At 47.8% G+C, this 22,900-nt stretch overlaps 1 long non-coding RNA gene across 2 annotated transcripts in view; it reads left to right on the top strand.

Moving 5' to 3' along the window:
- Window positions 1-21,986, top strand: part of 2700054A10Rik (RIKEN cDNA 2700054A10 gene) — a 67,074-nt gene extending 45,088 nt beyond the window's left edge. For both annotated transcript variants that reach the window (NR_045437.1, NR_045436.2), the window contains 2 exons: window positions 12,222-12,390; window positions 18,168-21,986. This is a non-coding gene — a long non-coding RNA (RIKEN cDNA 2700054A10 gene). The remainder of the gene's footprint in view (window positions 1-12,221; window positions 12,391-18,167) is intronic.
- Window positions 21,987-22,900: the final 914 nt, after the last annotated feature.

The raw sequence follows: 22,900 nt of genomic DNA, 5'->3' as shown, positions 1-22,900 counted from the left end.
ATCTCTTCTTAGTCCTCCGAGGAGAGGCTGGGTTTCACAGTAAGTCTGCAGCAGGCTCTCTGGTTCCCAAGGCTAAAGGGAGGGAAGGAGGTGGTAGCAGAGTGTGAATACCATCAATACCCCTTTTGATGGTAACTCACTTCCCAGGGGAGAGACCCCCACACCCACAGCCACCCTCTCACCCCACCCCACCCCATACCCCTCCACCCCAGCACTGGGGTTGTCTGTTAGCTCTGGACTCATAGACAATATCTCAGTCAGGGGGCCCATCTGTATCCTTGAGGGAGAAACTGCTGCTGCAGATACTGTGACCTGAGTGGAGCCAACCGCTAACATCACATCCTTACAGCTATTCTGCTGCAGAATGCTTTCCCTGTGAACTGCTAGAGGAAGCAAATTCCAGATTTATCAGCAGCGAGAAACTCCTGGGACTTCCTGCCTCCCTAAGCATCCACTGAAGAGATGAACTTGGCCAAGTTCCTCTGCACCTATGAGTGTGAGTTGCTGCCCCCTACAAGAACAGGGAACTTGGTCACTGTCCTCTGGCTAGTGGTGTCTGCAAGCACTTTGCAAAAAAGATTATCCTCTATAAAGTGAAGTCTAGGCAGGCAGTCTCTGCACATCTCCAAACTATGCCTGTTTGACAGCTTGCTTGTATAGCATATTCAGACCCATGTTTTTGAATCTAGGAGTTTCTTCAATGCTGTTTTGTTTAACTAAAGATCTTAGCTGGCATTCTTTACAGTTCTAGAACCAGGCAATGATTTATTCAGCAAAGTAGAATGTGTCCTCTAAGTTGGCTTTTAATCTGTTAAACAAGAATTCCTTTATGACTCGACACGGCTTTCAGGGCCAACAACTTACATGTCTAACTGGCAGAGTCCTACAAACCCATCACCCTGCATTTAGATGGAGCCTTGGCAAAGGCTTCCTCAGAGTTTCAAGAACTTTCTCTCAGGATGAATAATTCTGACTGAAGTTTCCCCAAAGTCTGCCTTAGACCACAGAGAGAAGAACCCCCTGTTTGAATTGACTTTGCTAGCAAGTCCCCTCTTTCCAATCTGTCTCTCCCCCCCACCCCCTGCTTCCTACCCCACCTCTCCAGTCTATACCGCCACCACCCCTCCCCACCCCCCTGGCCCTCTGCTGCACAGGCAGCCTGCTGTGGAGATTGGCTCTCAGTGAGAGAAAGTTGCAGAGACAGCCAGATCAAACCTCATGCTGGCTTCATCTTTGAAGTAAATCACACACATCTTTCAAAATCAAGATCATTTTCTGCTAGAAATATCTGACTTTTATGTGGCTTTTTGCAACAGTGTTTATTTTAAACTTAAGATCACACCAAAGAAAGGAATGCAATTTTTTATCATTATCAGGAAAAGCACACAGAGAGGGTGTGCTTGAAAGGAGTCAGATGTTGGAGTAGTTACCGAGTTTGTGTTGGGTCACATCTTGCCCTCTTTCATGTGCCTCCATCTTCCTTCCATGTCTCTTTTTTTTTCTGTGACAAAATACTCTGACGAAAGTAACTTAGTGGAGTGGAGGGGTGGGTGGGTTTATTCCCACTCACAGTACTAGGTAAGTCTCTCAAGAAGCAGAGAGCAAGACATGTGTACATGCAGCTAGCACATGTGCACGCAGGTAGTATGTGTGCATGCAACTTTCTTTCTCTACCTCCCCAGTTCAGGTCCCCCTGACCAGGTAAAGATGCCACTCCAAATGGGGGTCTTCCCACCTCAATTAACTTAATGAAGACAATCCCCTGTAGAGGAGCCAGAGGCCTATTTCCCAGATGATTCTGTATTCTGCCAAGCTGACAACAAACATGAACTGACCCAGGGAATGATGTTCAGTGGTCATGGGTAGAGGAGCGGGTGGCTGAGTGAACAGACGCCTCCTGGGTCTCAGTCCAGAAATCTCAGCAAACATCACACAGGGCCAGTCAAAAGAAACTAAGCCACCAGCAAGTCAGATTCTAAGACCTTATGAATTTAACCCGTGTCAGGCTTCCAGAGGGAGAAGTGGTACCGGTCACACAAACTTGAAGATGGAAGGTACGTGAGTAGGGATGGGTGAGGTGGGGGATACAGTGGAGCTCCCACAGCTGAGCAGGACCCACTGGAGTCTGGACACAGTGACCCAGCATAACAAGTTGTGTGCTAGTAAAGACTAACTCCTGCTTCACCTGTGTAACTGTGGAATAAGGTGTTGCAGGAATTATTAAAAAGAATGGCAAGTGCCTGCACTACACCAGATCGCTGTCTTCCCAGCTCTGGTTCCCTTGTCTCATAGCTGCTGTACCTTCTTAGCCCTAAACACCCTGCGGTTGGTCCCAAATTCCAGTAACCCAGTAAATCAAAACTCTTATACTTAATCAGTCAGATTTATATATCAATAAAATTTTTTTTGTTTGGTTTTGTGTGTTGGTTGGTTGGTTTTTCGAGACAGGGTTTCTCTGTGTAGCTGTCCTGGAACTCATTTTGTAGACCAGGCTGACCTTGAACTCAGAAATCCAACTGCCTCTGCCTCCTGAGTGCTGGGATCAAAGGCGTGAGCCACCATGTCTGGCATCAATAAATTCTTAATTCACAAGATGCTCACACAATAATTTCAGAGCCAATTGATAGTGATACAAGCTGCCCAGCTCGATTAAACAAGCTATCCCAATTATTCGATCCTCTTATTATATTCACAGCTACCTGTAGCTATTTAAAGCCATGTAGAATCTGAATCGTGTTTCTCCTACTCCATCTTCCTTCATCTCCCCCTACCTGGCTCCTCTGTCTCCATCTCTGCAACTCTTCGCTTTGTCTCCCTTTTCCCTGTCTAATCACAGGCTTCTTGTTTTATTAATATTTAACGCAATTGGACAGGGAAAATTCTGCTACAATAAGGGAATTTTAAGTTTCTCTCTGTGCGTGACGTTTTTCCTAAACAGACTGAATCTTAAATTTAGATGTGTGGGCTGGGTAATGTGGAAAAGTATCTATGTTGGCTGAGAGCTGAGAACATCAGTAACTAAGAGCAGTAACTTGAGCAGTCATGTACTCTGGGGACAAGATAGTGTCAATGGGACAGTCGCAAGTGTAAAAACCTCAAGAGAGAGGCAAACCCTTAGTGAGAATCAGTCACCGGGAGAGAAAGAAGACCCAGCAGCAATGGTGGGAAGACCCTGGGGCTGCAGAGGGCTTTCGCCAATGGAGGGTGACACAACCCATGAGAAAAAGAAAAGACTGAATATGAGTATTCAAACAGTACTGACAGAGTGGTTAGCCCATGATAATAACAGCTCACCAGGCACTAGGGGCTACTGTGCTTTTCAGACCACCCTAGGATCACCTCAAGAGAGATGAGTAGGGACCTGTTCTAATATGGAACCCTGAGGACAGAAAGTTAAACAACATAGTTAGGGCTGTTCTACTATTTAAAATCAGAGTGATTACCAATGCTACTATGAGTTCTTGTTTGTGGAGTGCATTCAATGGGCTGTGTGCTTTCCCACGAACTTATGTGCTTCATTTTTAGAATAACTTACAATATAAGTTTTTCATTTACATTGCTAATTAGTTAATTCTTTGGCTGAGTATACCCCCCTCACATACACACACCATACACACACATGCACAGACATAAACTACATTATAAAATTAGTAGGAACAAAGGATTCATAAGGAACAGTGTGTGTACAGATTGCCAGCACCAGCCCAGTCCCACAGGGAGCATGCACAGTGCTGACTGGAAGGACAGCAGGCCCTGCTGGTGCTCTGCTCTGTACTTGACGGTGCTCCCCTCATCTCCACACAGCAGAGCCACATCCTTTGGAGGTAAGTGCGCACTAGTGCACACACAGCTGCTTTGCTGTCTCAGTGATTGCATAGAATCCCCTTCTATAAATGAGCTATAATTTATTCAGCCAGACCCCTCTAAGGAACGTTTGGATGGCTGCCAAGCCTTTGCTTTTAAACCCCGTTTGCGCAAGGGATACCATGATTTCACAAATGGCCAACTGCCCAGACTCAGCTTCGCAAAGCCGATCCCTGAGACCACCTCATGGGGTTTTCTTTCCCAGTTCCAGTCCTAAGCAAGGCCATATTTTCTCTCCACAGACGTCAACTAAAACAACACATCACAGTCTACAGGCAGGAACAAAACTGGGATCCAGCTGTCTCCGTAGGCCACACTAAACATACTGCAATATGTAAAACAGTGCCCTCTTTTCACTAATTTCTAACAGTATAATTTTCATGGGATGGAATTATTTTTAGTCTATAATACAGTAAATATCTTTACATTTCTTGTTTTAGCTAGCTGGGGAAATGGCTGACTTAGTCAAGTGTTTGCCTTGCCAGTCTGAAGACAAGCTCGGTCTCTAAATTCATTAATAAAACAAAACAGCTAGGCAAGGGTAGGGCTGTCTTTAATCCCAGCACTCAAGAGGCAGAGAAAGACAGGCAGATCAGATCTCTGTGAGTTTGAGGCCAGATTAGTCTACAGAGGGTAGACTACAAAGGAAACCCTGTCTCAAGAGGGTGGGGGTGGGGAGGAGAGGGAGGAAAGAAGGAAGGAAGGAAGGAAGGAAGGAAGGAAGGAAGGAAGGAAGGAAAAGGCAGACAACAAAACTCCAAAGATCCAAGCATGGTGGTGCACACTTGTAAACCTGGCGCTGGTAAGGTGGAGCCAGGCAAATACCTGTGGCTAACTGGCCAGCCAGCCTAACATACTAGGCAAGCTCTAGTCACTGAGGAGGCCTATCTCAACAAGAAAATGTGGATGGTGCCAGAGGAGTAACTCCTAAGGTTAATCTCTGACCTCCATAAACATAAACGCACACACACTTGCACAGTTTGGGGTTCATGGCTATGTGTACAGGCTCCAGGGCTTTGCCATATCTCTCAAATAATGTTCAGGTTTCCTGGGTTTTAGGTGTTTTCTGCATTTCAGCCAAGGGGAATTCTCAGCACACCCCTCCCACACTGAGCCTTTCCTGGGCTTTCCATTCTGTTCTGACATTTTTTTCCAAGGACCAGAAGTGGAAGACTCTTCTGGCCATTGGAGTCACTAATTGAGCTGGCCAGCCACTTGGCCAGCAGGCCTGTCTCCCAGTGGGTGTTAAACAGGGCCTAATATTGGATGAAAGCTCTGATTAGCCACCACGGTTGAGCTAGAACTGAAGCCTCCCTGAGGTGCAATGTAGTGGCTTTCCAAACACCCAGGCCCAAAAAGAGGGGAGACCATGACCTGCCCACAGGCCTGCTGTGTAGAGGGTTTGGAGTATAGTTTAGGGACTTTTCTATTAGTAAGATCGGGTCATCTGAAAACAACTTTCTCTTTTCCTATTTGGATACACCTTTTCTCTCTCTCTCTCTCTCTCTCTCTCTCTCTCTCTCTCTTTCTCTCTCCCTCTCCCTCTCTCTCTCTCCTTCTTTCTTTCTTTCTTTCTTTCTTTCTTTCTTTCTTTCTTTCTTTCTTTTTTAAACACCCTGAACATCCTAGAACCTTTTGATCAGGACTCTGTCTACAAGCATGGGGTTTCTCTGAAAGTAGAAACAGGTTCTGGGTTAAGCTTGAGCGTCTCACACTGCACATGGGAAATTACAGCAGGAAAAGTCACGAAACTTGCTCAAGGAGAGAGGTAGTTCTGGAACCAAAATCTCCATCTAAATCCATACTGCTACTTCCAGCCTAAAAATGGCTGACTTCATACTACCAAGCACTCTTATTTTAATCCCAAATGCTTCCTGTTTTGCTCCTTCTCAGTAATAGGCAAGCACTAACTTTTTAAAAATAAGTTATTTTTTATTTCATGTGTATTGGTGCCTTTCCTGCATTCATGTCTGCATGTATGTCTGTGTGAGGGTGTCTGGAACTAGAGTTATAGACAGTTGTGAGCTGCCATGTGAGTGCTGGGAACTGAACCTGGATCCTCTGGAAGAGAAGCCAGTGCTCTTAACTGTTGAGCCACCTCTCCAGCCCCAGACACTAACTTTCTTAAAGGATCAGATGGCACCAGCATTTCCTAAGAAGATGTTGCCTCTGCTGGTTTTCATGGAAAATGGCATTGAACAAGCCACTAAGGAGATGATCGCCACAGTGGCTCAGGCCCTCCATTCACCAAGTGGCCTTTCTGCTTCTTCCTCACACTCTGACATGATTAATAATCTATGGTGACTGCAGCCAACCTGAAGTTTTGACGTAGTTTTGCTAGCACGGGTGAAAACAGATGTAAACATAAAACTATGGGCGAGCTTGGTGGTGTTTCACTGACAGACCCTATTCTGAACCTGGAGTGACATGGAAAACATTAGCCTGGGCAAGGATGTCTCCTAGCCCCCATGGTGACACCCCTCACGTGGGTAGCAATGAAGCCTATTCCAGGAAATGGGGAGATTGCTTTTAGATGACTTTATCTCCCCAAAGCCCCCAAACCACACTCTAAACAAACAGGAATCAGCCCTGTCAGCAAATGGGTAGCCTGTAAAACCCAGCAAGCTCATGTCTGCACTTGAGTCCAGTGTTTGCTTCCAACTCTAGATGCAGGGTGGTCCTCAGAGTTCTCAAGGCTCCGCCGCCCTCAATGTCCCTGGTGGACTATATCCGGAGCAGTGAGCAAAAATAACCCTTTTATCCCTATGTTTCTTTTGTCAGAGTATTTTAATCATTAAAACAGAAAAGGAAACCAAGACAGTCTTCCCCCCTCCCCATACCTGTTCTCCATTGAGGAATTCAATATCAATACCAAACTCCAGGTAGGAAGGAGTGTGTCCCGAGTGCTGTGTAGTCAGGGGATGACAAATCCTGAAAAATATACTGAGGTGTTTCAAAAAAAAAAAAAAAAAAGCAACAGAGAAGATTAAACATCTTTGTTTGTTTGTTTTATGTGGACACATGTTTTCCCATCTGAATTTCTGTGCATTGCCTTTGGACCTGGTGCCTACAGAGGCCAGGAGAGGATGGTGGATCCCTTGGAGCAGAAGTTACAGATGGTCGTGAGCTTCTAGGTGGCTGCTGGGAACTGAATGGAGGTTTTTTTTGGGGGGGGGGGGGTTCGAGACAGGGTTTCTCTGTATAGCTCTGGCTGTCCTGGAACTCACTTTGTAGACAAGGCTGGCCTCAAACTCAGAAACCTGCCTGCTTCTGGGATTAAAGGCATGCGTCACGCCTGGCCCCTGAATGGAGGTCTTATCCGAGGATCTCACACAGTTCTTACCAGCTGAGCCATCTTTCCAGCCCCACAAATTCTTTTGCTACAAAGAATTGACTAAGAGCTAAGCATGGCGGTTCTCTCCTGTGCTCTTGGCAAAGGGAACGCTGACCCAGGAGGATTGCCAGGTACTTGAGGCCAGCTTGAGCTACATAGTAAGTTCTATGCTGGGCTATCAAGTGAGGCCCTGTCTCAAAAAATAAGCCAACCCAACAAAAGAAGCCATAATTATTTGTGGAGGTCAATATGCTTACCCTGACTACTATACCAAGGACACACATACCGAAACCCCACACACTTCGGAGTGGGTAGCCTCATCACTCACAGTCACCTCCTGTTGGGTAGCCTTGTCATTCAGAAGGGTGAGGTAGGAAACGTAATTCAAGGAAAGTCTGGGCTAAGAAGCAAAATCGGCTCTCAAAACCAAAAAACCAACCTAAGGTCTCGGGACAAAGCTCAGTGAAAGAGCACATGCCGGGGTATGAAAGGGTCTGTGTCCCACCCCCAGAAAGAGAAGCAGCTGATAGCCTGGTGGCCTGTGGCTAAACAGCAGCACTTCTCAGCTTCCGGTTACCAGATAACTCGCACAGAGCCCGGGCAGGTGAAGTTACTCATTTTCTTGTGTTGCGGTAAATCTCCAACCCAAATATGCCCTGGCAATGAAAACATGACTCAACTATGTGTGCCTCGATTGGGTAGATCTACCGCTACACTACCATCTTCCATATTTATGAGACCCCTTAGAACTTGCCGTTTCTCCAGGCCATGGGCTTCTGCTCCTCTTTCCTTCCACTTCCTCTGCGTCCTCTCCCTCTTCCATTTTCTCCTTCTTCTCTCCCCCACCTTCCAGTTCCACCTTGCCTTTTTCTGCCTAATCATCAACTCTCCTTTATTTTACAAATTAAGGTGGGAAACAGGTTGACAGGAAGTCACCTGAGTGCTGACTCATTCTTTGTTCTAAGCCCCTCACAGGAGAACAGAATTAACATCAAATATAATTAGCCCCAGGGTCATGGCAGCTCAGCTCTAACTGGACACTACTCCTATCTCCCAGTAGCTCGAGAGCAAGCTGAGAAGTCAGTACTGGTATTGAGAAGGACAAAATGGCTCTGTTGTGAGGATCTCTCCTCTTCCCTTCTGTGGTTGGTGCTATATATTGTGAGGAGCGGGTGTGGCAGCAGTCCCAAGTTGGCACCCGGGACTACAGCTAAGTCTTATGACTTGCACCTGCCTTCCTCATACACCTGAAAATAAGCCACAACCATCGCCATCACGAGAGCTGCACAGGTGCACCATGATGCTGGTGGTTTAAACAAGTCCATATTTGGTGGAGGCATGCCCCTGCCGCCCTGATTGGCTGAAGCTGCGTGCCTAGTGAGGTGACGTGGCCTGCTGTGAGTGGATGAGGACTGAGAATATATAAGAGTGAGAGGCCCGGGGTTCAGGGGAGATAGATGAAGAAAAAGATGAAGCGAGAGACTGAAGATTGCTGAATAAACTGCTGTTGAGAAGGACTGGTGGTCATGTCGTTCTTGCTAGTCGAGAGCAGACACAACAATTGGTGGCCCACATGGGGAACCGTCTCCCCCACCAACAAGTTCAGAACTTTCAGCAGTCAGTGTTTGCCAGCAGGGTAAGTTCATGGTAAGTGAAACTTATGACCCCAGGAGTTTGGGAAGGACCTCGGATAAAATGGAGGCGAATATAAAGTTGCCAGGAAGCAGGCACAAAGTAAAAGTGAAATGGGAAGGACCTCGGATAAAACAGAGGCGAATATAAAGTTGCCAGGAAGCAGGCACAAAGTAAAAGTGAAACCATGGGAACAAGTTAAGGTTCCCGGTCTTGGGACAAGTTAAGGTTCCTGGTTTTGGGACAAGTTGCACCAAGCACCATGGGGAATTGAGGTTTGCAAAGGAACAGAGGGTTTTACCAAAAGGGGTTTTGCCGGTCTGGAAGTTAGTGAGAAATTGCATAGAAGATAGAGAAACCTGTGGCGCAGAACTCCAGAGAGGTAATGAGGTGCTGAATCAGGTGAGAGAGGAGCGCTCAGTTGGTTTGGGAGAGAGGGTTTGCTTGTGTTTCCCCAGGATCACAGATGTGGGTCCCAGAACCGCTGACCAGAGCAATTCAAAACAAGAGGAGCTATGAGGACGTGGATGTTCCTGTGGCTGGGGGTGCTCCTGCTAGTGAGAACTGAAGAGCTACATTGGGGAATTATGTCTGTGTTCCTGAGGCCCATGCCATTGATGCATTCAAGTGTTTCCTCAATTCTTTACATCTAATGCTTCACTACAATTGCCTTTTTTTCTATGCTGCTTCAGCTAAAGGGATTGTTGCGTTTTCAGATGATTCAAAATATTTCACAGATGAGTGATTGTGTTCAGCTGTATCTACTAAAGCTAATGCTACCTGGATTCGAGGGGTGTGGCCTGCCAGTATATCCAAGGGCATTGGCACTATACCCTCCCAACCTAGATGGGCCCCCCTTTCCTTTTTGTAGGAGTGTTCCTGATTCCCTTCCGCCTTGGGCAGTGCCCCTTATATGTATGGTTGTTATGTGGGGTGAATGGTTGTTGCACTGATCTTTCCCCCTTAAGCCAGGTGGCGGGAAGGGCCTGAGATAATGCAAATTTTATTGGAATGGTTCTAATGTGTTTGAAACTTCTGTATTTCAATTTGCTAGAGGAAGGAATGTTTCTTTTCAGGCTACAGCTGTTTGTATGTGACCTCCTTTTGTGTTTATTGTTTATAAGATCCCTTGCCTCAGGGCTGATGGGAGCCCTGGGATGTATGCTTGTAATAGTGTGTGTTGTGTGTTTGGCGCATGTGTCAGGTGCAGCGTGTGCAGGCCCGCACTTTCGCCATGGTAGCGCAGGCTTTTGCCGCAGTGGAGGCGGGACAATCTCCTCAGATTCGGTTTGCTGCTCTAAAGAAATAATGCTGCGTTATGCCATGGGTTGCGAGGCTAAGCACTGCACAGAGGATAGCTTGCTGTTGGCATCCTGTGGAAGGCACATCTGATTGCATGAAGGTTCAGTGTCCTAGTTCCCTTCCCCCAGGAAAAACGACACGGGAGCTGGCCAAGACCTCTCTGGGTGATGAGCCCGAGGGATGGTTTTGTGTAGGGCCCCTATGCTTGCACACTGGGAATCAGACCTCTACCTTCACCCATGAGGCTTGCTTGCAGCAATCAAGATCTGGCCATAGATTAATCAGCATTCTGGCCTTCTGATGCACCTGCCGCATGCAAACAGGACAATCTCCCCAAGTGTGGCTTGGCATGATAGAGAAGTAGTCAGTGATGGATAAGACTCCCTGGGCATGTCACCAACCTAAGACAGGGATCAAACCAATGCTGTTTGTCTCCCAAGGACGGGTAAGGGGCATTGCTGCAGGATGCAATCTAAGACAGACATTCTCTCTGCCAAAAAAAGGGGGGGGGAGATGTGAGGAGCGGGTGTGGCAGCAGTCCCAAGTTGGCACCCGGGACTACAGCTAAGTCTTATGACTTGCACCTGCCTTCCTCATACACCTGAAAATAAGCCACAACCATCGCGAGTGTTGCACAGGTGCACCATGATGCTGGTGGTTTAAACAAGTCCGTATTTGGTGGAGGCATGCCCCTGCCGCCCTGATTGGCTGAAGCTGCGTGCCTGGTGAGGTGACGTGGCCTGCTGTGAGTGGATGAGGACTGAGATTATATAAGAGTGATAGGCCCGGGGTTCAGGGGAGATAGATGAGGAAAAAGTTGAAGCAAGAGAGATGAAGACTGAAGCTTGCTGAATAAACTGCTGTTAGAAGGACTGGTGGTCGTGTCGTTCTTGCTGGTCAAGAGCAGACGGGACAATATATATGTGTGTGTGTGAATATATATATATATATATATATATATATATATATAGTGGAAGCACAGGAGTTAGGCTGAGGTGTGACAGTGGGGGTCTACTTGGTCATGGAGGCCACACTTTCTTACTGCGACCTACTCTTCCTCAGAGAGCAGGATGGTGAGATGGTTTTTCCTTCCTGGTCAGGACAGCCAGATAAAGTCTGGCTTATCTGTCCAGAGGGAATTCCAGATAAGTGGTAAAAAGACACTTAGTGTATCGAAGTACGTGCCACATACTACATGGATCTATTCATACTGATAGTGTATTCATTATCTGTTTGAAATTCAAATCTAACTGAGCACAGCTGCAGAGATGGTGTCTTAGAGTTTCTATTGCTTCAACAATGCACAATGACCAAAAAGCAAGTTGGGGAGAAAGTGAATCATTTGCTTACCCTTCCACATCACCTTTCATTATTGAAGGAAGTCAGGACACGAATCCAAGCAGGGGAGAAACCTGGAGGCAGGAGCCGATGCAGAGGTCATGGAGGGGTGCTGCTTGCTGGATTGCTTCTCATGGCTTGCTCAGCCTGCTTTCTTACAGAACCAGGACCACCAGTCCAGGGATGGCACCATCTACAATGCACTGGGTCCTTCTCCACTGATCCCTAACTGAGAAAATGCCTTACAGCTGGATCTCATGGAGGCATTTCCTCAGTTAAGACTCCTTTCTGATGATTCTAGCTTGTGACAAGTTGACCCAAAACCAGCCAGTACATATGGCTTACTCATTAAGAACATTTGCTGTTCTTTCAGAGAATCTGAGTTTGGTTCCTTGCACTCAAGTTGAAGACACACAATGACTTTTAACTCCAGTTATCTGACACCCTCTCTTTTTTGGCCTTTGTGGAAATACACACACACACACACACACACACACACACAGACACAGATTTTCTTTTGATATATCCAGCTACTTTACCTAATTTCACTTTTACTTTGTGAGGGAAAAATTCTAGTGTGCAGAAACCATGGGGTGGATTTCATTGGAGACATTTCACTGTGTTGTACTATATGGTGTTGTGTTGCATTGTGTTGTATTGTGTTGATTTGTATTGTGTTATGTTGTATTGATTCTACTTGTATTTAGCTTCTGGTAACCTTGATTTTCTTTTTCTTTTTTCTTTGAGACAGAGTTTTTCTATATAGCCTTGGCTTTCCTGGAACATGCTCTGTAGCATTTTCAAGGCAGGCCTCGAACCCACAGAGATCTGCCCACCTCTGAGTCTTGACTTTCAATAACTGGATGAGTGGAGACAAAGGCTCCTCCATTCTTTAGCTTCAAGACATATCACAGACTGAGGTGAGTCAAAGAAGACCCTAGTTTGCTGAGCTCTAGGTAACTTACTTCCATAACCCCAGGTCTTTGTCCTGAAAGGTCACCAGAAGCATGTGGGCTTGAAGCTCTGGCCTTGCCTACAGCTCACCATGTGGCCATCAGCACCATTTCTCCATGCTGAGCATCAAAAACCCAGTAGAGGAAGCCCCGCCCAGCCCTTCCAGCCCCAGAACCCAGGTCCAGGGCCTGGTCCAGTTTACTGTGACAGATGTGCCCTTCATGTTAGCCCTCCTGTGTCACTCCACTATTTCTTCAGGACACACTAGAGGCCACCAAGCACTGAGACATGTAAAAATGCTGAGGTGTGTTTCTGGCACCTCCCCTGGTGACCCAAGACCACAGGTAACAAAGGTCCTCCAGGGTCAGGGGGACTGCACCAGACATACTGTGCATTGCTGTTCCTGAAATTCATATGCTAGAGTGGAAAGTAAAGTTACACAAAATAGCGCCTAAGCAGGACATTTGACGGGGCTACTTCTCCAAGCCACAGTGCCTGCTCCCTGTCCTGCTCCCTGTCCTGCTGTGGCTGCCTGCCTCATCCCTGCTGTGCTGGCGCCTCTGAGGACAAGAGCTACATGCTTGCTGACGGAGACATCTATCTCCATCAGATGGATGATCAAGGGTAGAAGGCCATCCTGTCAGAGGCGTGGGCTCTGCAGAGTGTCATGATGTTCAGAAAGTGCATAGCCATCTGCCCTGTCAGTTCCCCAAGGCCAGAAACAGCAGGCTAACCAGAGATAAGCCATGTCTCCAAACTGTGGGGCCATTTCTAATCAGAGGTGCCGAATCCAAGCCATCAGGAGGAAAGGTCAGAAGTGTATTTTAAACTACTAGACAACTGATGTCTTTAATGATGCCTGGGAAATTGCAGACCAAGAAGCTCCCAGGAGGTTTCAGCTCTTCTCCCAGCTGTCGCTGTGTCTGATGAGTGCCTTCAGAATGCTGCAGTTTTGAGATTATGATATAGCCTTGTATCCTGTGGTATAGAATTGTTGCCATGGTAAACAAAGAGTGGTTAACGAATTTCCACTGCTTGGTAGTGAGTAGTATGAGCAACACACAGTTGCTTAATAATGAGTCCTTATTAACCATGGTTGAGGTATTTATGTGAGTCTAAGTCTGAGGGTTTTTCTCCAGTTTATTACATAAATCATCATGAAGGTGTCAAGTCACGGGAGCTACTGTAATTGTCCTTAATCCACAGCTCTTTCTTCCCAGAAATGATTTTTTTTCTAAGTTAGATTTAAAGACTCTGTCACCTCAATCATAGCTCAGTAATGTGCCCCAAACATTGGCCCATGCCAAGTTTATCCCCTGAGCCCGTCAGTGCTGTAGAATTAAGCTATTTACATTAGCCTCAGATAATCCCAGGGTACCAGTCAGGTGACAGCCGTCCCAAGGTGAGAGATCTGTTCGGTAATAAAACCATTCACACCCAGTTTAGCAGCCCTGGTTAACAGAAATGGGATAAAAAAAAACCTCTGGGAACCAAAAATCCATACATTTTTAGAGTTTCCTTTAATGAAGTCCATCAAACTCAAGAAATCTGCCTAGTCCAGATTGTCTAAGCTCATAGTTTCTATGTCACATGCAGAAAAATGTTATTAAAAAAAAAAAACCAACCCCATTCATTACTTGTAGATTTTGTTCTTAGCTCAAAATCATTTCAAACCATCAAGGTGTTGAAGTGGAGTCAGGCTTGGGCCTGGTGAATACAGCTTTGGGCTCAGGGGAGATGCCAGCAGGTGGCAGCCTCAGCTGCAGCGGGATGGAGACTAAACTCAGGTAGCTATGGGTTTGAAGGATATCTTTTAAAAGCAGAGCACAGCCAGGCCTGGTGGCTCTGGCCTGTAGCCCTTAGATACTCAGGAAGCTGAGGAGGGAGGGGATGCAGCTTAGCTGGCATGTGCTTTTGCAGCTCTGGGTTCAACCTCCAGGTTTAGAAAACACAAAGCAAAACCAACAAAAAAGCATAAAACCCAGAGAATAGAAACAGTGGCAAAAGACAACTGCTAACTCTTATGAAAAGATCAACTGAACACCAGCCTCAGGATGGGGGCACCTGTGTCAGGTGAGGGGAGCTGAGGAGTGTCTGAGGTGTGGGTACAGGAGGAGGGCGGATGCCCACTGGGAGGCGAATGAAGTGTGTGAGTCACTGGCTCCCACTGCACAATGAAGGAAAGAAATGACAAGAGGCCAAGGTGGTCAAGTACCATGAAGGATGGGGACTCACTCAATTATGAACTTGAAATCCACTAAAAAAAAAAAAATGCATGAAACAAACTTACGGATGAAAACAAATGGCAGCCCATTAATTTGGTTTAAATTGGTCTTTCATCCTTGAATGACAAGTTTGACTAAAAATGGCCTCCTTATATAGTGAACTACAAGGTATCTTGTGTAAGCAGGCTGGATCCAAACTAAGTATGTACCATGGTAACCAAGCAACTGAGCCTCAGCCAATCACAGCAGCCAACACTCAGCCAGCCTTAAGTCAGAAGGCTGATAAATTATGCACAAATAAGGCAAAGGGGGAACTGAAACAGTCAGTAGCCTGTGTGGACGCACACGGACTTGAACATGGCTTGGCCCTGAAGACCTGACTGTTCCTAGGACCTCTTGTTTATTCCGATAACCATGGCTAAATCTGACCAGTGTCTGGTTTTCTGGCTTGTTTGGGAAGATATTTGGTTTTCTCCAGCAAACCCAGAATGGACTGAGATGTGAAGATATTTACAGCTTTTCAAAGGTCCTGAGGAGTTGCTTGGCTTTGGGAGAGTCCCATGGATACCGCTCATTGCAGGTTGACAGGCGACATGGTGGAAGTGGTTTTCACAGGTGGCCAGAGCAGGGAGGGGCACCGTCAGTGTGACAGGTTTCTTCCTGACTTCCATGGTCACCCTAGGGGAGGGACACCGAAGTTGGGGTTGAGGAATTTGGAGGTGAAACAGTTCAGGTGAGAGTCCCAGCTCCACAGCTCTGTGCATTCTGAGAAATGTCTTCTTGGACAGGCTGACTCTGCCAGCTTAATAGTATGTGCTTACAGATGCCAAGCTGGCTATGACATCATTGGGCACCACAACCACCGGGACCCCCCCACTGCCCATGCAGCCTACCAGTAGTTGAGGGGTCACTGTAGAAGCCTGTCTCTAACATGATGTCTGTGTTCAGTGCCTGCTCTCTGCTTCTCTGCCTAGACCACTGTGGTTCCAGTGCTGTTTTCCAAGCTACAAAGCTGAGAAAACACGCACACCAACTAAGAAGGAAGAAACTAAGCAATTCATTTGGCTGTCTACCTTTTTATCCAGGGTTTTAGTCTAGGTAGAAAGGAGCCCACTGGTTTCTACCACCCTTTGTTTTCCCAGTTGTGTTTCTCAGGGCCCTCACTGCCCGAGATTGTCGTCAGTTTACAGATTGCAGATCTAGCCCTGTACAAATACTACCTTCCAGATGGCACCAATCTCATGAGTCATACCCATGTCTGATCTCGGAGCAGAGCTGGGCAGACAGAGAGCTCTATTTCAGTGGAGATTGAACAGGAGGGTCAGGCAGTGCCGCAGGAGCCATGCTTGGCCAGGCAGCCTGAATCTTTGCCTCTGGGTCTCACCATCTGTGAGGGGCTTGCCCATTTCACATGTCCCACTGTCACTGCAGTCCCAACAGGCCCCACAATGCACGAGCATCATTTTGCTTTGGCCTCTTGCCATCTTTAAGATAGTGTGAGCTCGGTGAGCCCCTGAGGAATGGAGGGTTTTGCTGAGTCACTTCTGGGTCAGGGCTCCTTCCCTGTGAGCACGTGAGCAGGTGACCACACTGCTTTCCTGGGACCAGCACCCTTCCCTGGCTGCTGCTGTTCTTTCTAAGGCAGATGTTTTGCTCTGTTATGTAAACAGTTTTCTAACCTTTATATTTTTCTGAGGCTCATTAGAGCTGATGGAGAAGTGGATGGACCCTAAATTTGTAAGAGCATTCCCACCCTTCAGCATTCAATGACCTTTGCCCAGAGAGCTTTGAAATACTCCTGGGCCTGGCCCCTGCTCCTAAGCACATATGCAGACATGATTCTAGCAGCTTCTTCAGCTGAATCCCAGCACAGAGCTTACAGTGGTTTCCAGCTCTTCATGTGCACAGTTGTACTGGGGAAGAAGGAAGTACAGAGTCCTGTTATAGGTTAGTTGTGCCCCACCCCAAGGCTCCTAGTTAGAAGCTTCAGTCCTGAGACTACAGATGACCTTATCTGAAGATAGATCCTTATACAGGGGGGATCAAGCTATGAAGTCCTGAGTGTAAGCTTTAATCCAATATGCCTGTATCCTTATAAAAAGGAAAAATGCAGACGGGGACAGATATAAAGGGAAGGTACTGGAAGGAGATGCCATTTATAAATCTCAGGTTAAGCCAGTCCTGCCAACTTGTAGTCTTGACTTTCAGTGTCCAACATTTCTCTCTCTCTCTCTCTCTCTCTCTCTCTCTCTCTCTCTCTCTCTCTCTCTCTCTCTCTGTGTGTGTGTGTGTGCGCGCACGCGTGTACATGCAGGAGAGGGGTGAGCTGTGCACTCTCCACCTCCTTGAGATGAGGTCTCTCATAGGAAATTCAACTGGCAGAAAAGCCAAAGGACCCTCCTGTCTTCTCCCTGCACACAGTGAGACTCCAAGCGCTGCCGTGCCTGGCTTTTTGCGTGGGTGCTGAAGACGTGACATTGGGTTCTCACACTTACAAAGTGCTGAACCATCTAGCCCGCCCAAGAAATGAAGCTGCTGTGTAAGCTACGGCTGGTGGGATTTGGTCAGCGGCCCTAGTGGACTCCCATGCACACCACAGTGGAGTCATGGTGGATGGGGATACACGTGGGTTTGAGGATACATCTTATGAACTTGGGGCTTGTTCCTGCCCCTACTCCCTGTTAGGCACTGCAGTCTGGCGTCACGGAGAGGGCCAGGGCCAGGCTTCCCTGCTGTAGAGCCTCTGCATTTGCTCACAGATCCCAGATTTTTTTGAGACTTGGAAGGAAGGTGTCTTAGCGTTTTACTGCTGTGAACACACACCATGACCAAGGCAACTCTTAAAAGGACAACATTTAATTGGGGCTGGCTTCCAGGTTCAGAGGTTCAGTTCAATATCATCATGGCAGGAAGCACAGTAGCCTCCAGGCAAGTATGGCTCTGGGGGAGCTGAGAGTTCTACATCTTCATCCAAAGGAAGCCAGGGACAGACTGTCCTGGGGCATTTAGGAGAAGGGTCTCAAAGCCTACCCCATCAAGGGTCATACCTCCTCCAACAAGGCCATACCTCCTAATACTGCCCCGCCCTAGGCCAAGCACATTCAAACCATCAGAGAGGGGCTGGTGCTGGAGGTAAGGAGAGTCACAGAAGGGGAGACTGAGGACAGCTCAGACTTTGCAGGGATAGCAGTTTTAGTGGTTCTGCTCAAGATCCCTCAGGACTTCCACACTAAAAAGCAGGATCCTCCCTCCCCCGCACCCCTCCTGCTCCTGCTGCTGGCGTATGCCCCATCTTCCTAAGGGTCTATCTCAGCACCCTATGCATAGAGGTAAAGTTCAAAGCAGCCTTGCTTGCTAGTAGGGTGTCAGAAGGACTAGGCCTATGCTGTTGGAAACTCACTCATGCTAGGGAAGGGATCTCTTTCCTTAAGAGAGGGGGTAACCCTTCCTACCCCCAAACACTGTCCCTCCCGGCCACTCAAGAGCACGTCAACTCAATCTGCCACTTTGTTTCCCAGATGCCTCTTTGCTCAGCCTTTTGGTGAACACATCAAACACAATGCCAGGTCACCGGGTACATCCAATGCTCAGACACCGAGGTCAACAATGAACCTGCTACTTTCGGTCCACGCAGTGTGCTGACACCCAGTTTCACTTGTCTGCTGGGAAGACCCCGCTCTGACCATCCGTGAATGGTTCACCAGCTTCCACGCCTGCTTTGGTAATGTGCTCAGTTTAAGGATTTTCCATTCATTTCTAGCTCTGCCCAGCAGCCCAGTGTAGACACATACTTGTCACGTCTTTCAGTGATGAAGCCCTGATCTTCAGAGACAGCTATACTGGCTCCAGCTTCTCTTGGGACCTTCAGGACTTGGCCAGATGTGTTCCATGAATCATTCTCTGAAACTAGAATTCCCACCCCTAGTCTTCTCCAAGCCACCTTCCCCTCCCTTTTGAGCCGTAACTCCCTATAGAGATGGCCGGAGTCCCTTAAGATCAATTACTCTGGCAACAGAAAAACAGATTTTAATGAGATCACCCAGCTCTGGGATGTGTCGGGCGGGCATGCGGTGGGAAGAGCGAGCTGAGGTTGCCTTGATCACTTATGCCGCCTCAGCAGCCACTCCTTACAGAACCCCAGGTTTGCTTGGTCTGGTAGCTGTGTAGGTAGGTGGGGAAATACAGTTCTGCCCTGGGGACACTGATGTGCAATCCCAGTCACTGTAGATAGAGAGGCGACAGTGTAAGGACCAAGGTCAGTCACAGCCCAGCATCCTTTCTCTGCTCTCGAGGTCCATCCATCTCCGATGTCAAGTGGCCCTCTTGCTACAAGGCTCCTATCTGCCCTTAGATAACAAGAAAGAAGATATTAAAGTAGGAATTTCATGTGTCAGTCGATGCCGCATTCTCAAGCAAAGAACACAGGAGCATGAAGGATGTGGCCACCAGGAACCGGGAAGGAGCCACCTCCTCCTTGTGGCCCAGGGGTTGGGGTGATCAAACTTAACTGGAGGGAGATGGGTGTTGCGTGACTTTTCCTGGGGACATCTGACCAAGTGTTCACTCCAGAGAGAAGATGATGGTGACAAATCAACCAAGTGACCTCACCTACTTCTAGTGACCCAGTGTTCTTATTGGGGTCACCACAGAAATGCCAGGTCACCATGAGTTAGGACTCCTGAAAGCTGCATCCCTGGGCGGCGCACTTGTGAGCAGTTGCAGGTGGGGTCTCCTCTGCCTATCAGTGTCGATCCTTACATAACCTTGAGAGGGGTTATGAGAATTCTCGTAGTATTCAGTAGCTCTGGGGCTTTTAGCTTTCATGGACTCCCCAGGTGTCTGAAGTCTTCCTTTTCCTTCTAGAAGGGATGTTTCAGCTGGGAGGAAATAACTATACAACATGATGTGATTAAGAGAGAAGCCTGAGGGAGCAATGCGAGTCCCCTGGAGGCAGTGGCTGGTAGGGTCCCCTGTGGGCTCCTGTTCTGCCCCCAGCTTGTGGCACTGTTTTGAAGGCTGTGGAGTTTTTAGAAGATCGGGGTTGGACTGGTAGAGCTGGGTCATTAAAGCCTTCCATGCTTGTGCTCACTGTGGTTCCAGACTTCTTTTCTGTGCTTCTCGGTTAGACATGATGTGAGCAGTCGCTGCCACGTGTTCCTGCTGCCTCTTCAGCCTCCACGCCTTACACTGTAATGGGCTGCACTCTCTCAGAAACTGCAAGCAAAATGAACCCGACTCTCAAGTTGCATTGTTTGGATGCTTGGTCACAGTGATGTGGAACATTCCTATCCAAGAACTATAGGAAAGGGGCCGACTGACCAGGAGTCGGTCAGAGAGTGATTATAGAAGGTGCACTATCAGAGCAGACATCTTCTTAAGCCAGATGGGAGTGAGCATGGGAGGTTTGTAGTATCAGTTCTTGGTTGGTTGTTAAGGAGGGGTGTGTGTGTGTGTGTGTGTGTGTGTGTGTGTGTGTGTGTGTGTGTGTGTTTAGTGGTACAGGCATGTGTAGACACACCCACAAACATGCCAGCACACCATTGCTATGGTTCAGATCACAGGGAGGTGGGTGAGGGAAAAGCAGAAGGCCAGCTGGGGTTTGTCTTTGACTTAGGTCACACTCTGCCACTGCAGGAAGTCAGAGCGGGAGCTCAAGACAGGAGCCCAGAGGCAGGAGCTGAAGCAAAACCCCTGGGATTGCTGGCTTGTTCAGTTTGCTTTCTTATGCTCCCCAGGACCAGACCTGCCCAGGTTGACATTGTCTGTCCCCAACTTACCCCCCATAGGCTGAGTTTACCCACAACCATTAATCAAGAGAACGTCTATAGACTTTTCTACAGGCAATCTGATAGAGGCATTGTTTTTTTCTTCAATTGAGTTTCCTTTCCCCAGATAACTCTAGCTTGTGTCATGTTGACAAAAACCAACCAGACAACTCTCTCCCAAGAAGGCTGTTCTATCACTGGAGGCTGCCCAGCCCCCAGGGTGCCATAACAAAGCCCCTCACAGGGCCACACACTTAAGGGCATGGTGCCCACAGGACCACACTCTTCCCTCCCAAACCTGCAGTGCCCACTGGGCAACACCTCTTCCTTTCAAAGGCTATAGTGTCCACAGAGCCACATTCCTTCCATCCAGGAGTTTGCCTTTGCCACTTCCAGCTGCTGGTGACAAAAGCATGTCCTAAATATAGTCACAAGTCAGAGCACAGTAAGAGAGATAGGAGAAACCATTTGGCTCCATGTCCTAAAGATCTGTCATCGGCCTCAAATAGCCCTGGAAGGAGTCTGCCTCCACGCTGTATCCACTATGGCCTTAACCGGTCAAGGGCTCAAACGCTCCTGCTTATGGTTGGCTCTCCGCCCACTTGTCCCTGGGATGTTCTTGCTTTGTGTTGCTACCCTCCTCACACAGCCAGCAAGGTCAGTGTAAAAGGTCACTGCTCCCTAATGTCAAAATTTTCCTGATGACCTGCTCTGGCCTTTCTCAACTGCTACTTCACCCTGAAGTCATTGGAGTCCTTGGATGGCCTCATCTCCAGGTCCTGAGTACAGTTGCCTAGGGCTGAGGTCAGGGAGGAGTGTCCCTGATGGGGTATGCAGTTCTCCTTACCCTTGAGCTCATCTATGGCAGCCAAGTCTAAGGTATATAAGTAGTGCTGGCATTTCCACACTGCTTTGGCGAGCACTGGGCTCAGCTCTTTCTGCCCAGTGGGAATCTTTGAAGAGAGGAATTCTTAGCACATTGCAGACAGCGCCCCCTCTGCCTCCTTTTAGAAGGCCAGCACATGGATTTCCACAGAACCCCAGGATTCCCAGAAGCCCATGTGGGTCAAACGTCCTTACTGTCCCTCTAAGGAGAAAGGGCTCTCCTTACAATAAGCATGTAGGTAAACTGCAGGGGGAGGTGGTGAAAGAGTAGTAAACTCAGTGCTCCAAGGTATGCTAATCATAAAACAGATAGCGACATTCCTTCCTCCACCCACCCGATTCCTGGGTTCAAAGGGTGTTCATTCAAAGAAAGTCACCCTGACCCACCCTGACCATTGCTGTAACCCACTATGCAAAAGTGCTATTGCTAGGGGCTCTTAGATTGTTAGGGGCTCTTAGAAACTGTCTTGAGAGATAACCTGACACTTGTGACTTTGTACTTCCTTGTGATTCTTAACTGGTATTTTTGGTATTTTCCAACAACGCCCTTCCCACCTCCTTGAGTTGTGGTTCCTTCCTTTAAATACCCCCTTACTCAGCTACTCGGGGCGCCACGGTCCTCTACCCCTGCGTGGTGTATGACCGTGGGCCCGAGAGTGCTCTTGAATAAAAATCCTCTTGCAGCAAGACCGTTTCTCGTTGGTGATTTTGGGGTGTCGCCTCTCCTGAGTCAGAGCTTGGGGGAGTTCTCACGTTGTGGGTCTTTCATTTGGTGCGTTGGCAGGGAAACATGACCACCCCTCACACCCGAGAACCGACCTCTATGGGGATCCCCTCTTGTGTGCATGCCGGCCTGTGTCTCTGTTTTGAGTGTCTGTTTTCTGAAACGAACATTGGAATATGTGCTTGTTGTGTTGGGTTGTTTGTGTCTTGTCCTATGTTTCTGAAGCACGGCGAAGTCTGAGTTTGGATCCATCTGAGTTTATTGAATTTGTGTCTTGGTTTCAGGGTTACGAGATCGTGGGTTCGAGTCCCACCTCGTGCCTTGGTTTTACATCTGGCAGAGTGAGGAACAAGTGTGCTTCTCTGGTTTTGGTCGTCTAGGTAGAAGTGGACGACGGTGTTTGTAGACGATGGGGTGATGGGGTTTTCTGAAATGCGCACGTGGTCAGTATTTGCAGCTGTCCTTTTGGGCCGTAAGGACCGGAGGACTGTGGTCGGCAGACGTGCTAGGAGGACCACAGGCTGTGGCCCTGGGGGACACCCTGAGAGGTAAGGAGAGCCAGGGACACCTGGCCATCTCCGGATCGGTCAGAGGGACCGAGTTCTGTTGAAGCGGAAGCTTCCCCCTCCAAAATTGTCTAATTCCTTTGCCTGCTTGTAGAGGAAAAGAAAGGGTTGAGTGTGTCTAGATCTGTTGGTTTCTGTTTTGTGTGTTTTTGTGTATGTTTAGAGTTATGTGAAAATCTAAAAAAAAAAAGCAAAGGTAATTCTCATAGGTGCTTTATACCCTGACTAGAGATAGTTTACACCTGAGATGTGAGAGAATGGGTTTTGAGAAAAGCAGTACTCTCCGACTATCTGGGGATAATTTGGTAAAA

Source organism: Mus musculus, chromosome 17, assembly GCF_000001635.26.
Source record: "Mus musculus strain C57BL/6J chromosome 17, GRCm38.p6 C57BL/6J".
Taxonomy (NCBI): Eukaryota; Metazoa; Chordata; class Mammalia; order Rodentia; family Muridae; genus Mus; species Mus musculus.
The sequence above is the reverse complement of the archived record's forward strand: the minus strand, read 5'-3'. Positions and strand labels throughout refer to the sequence as shown.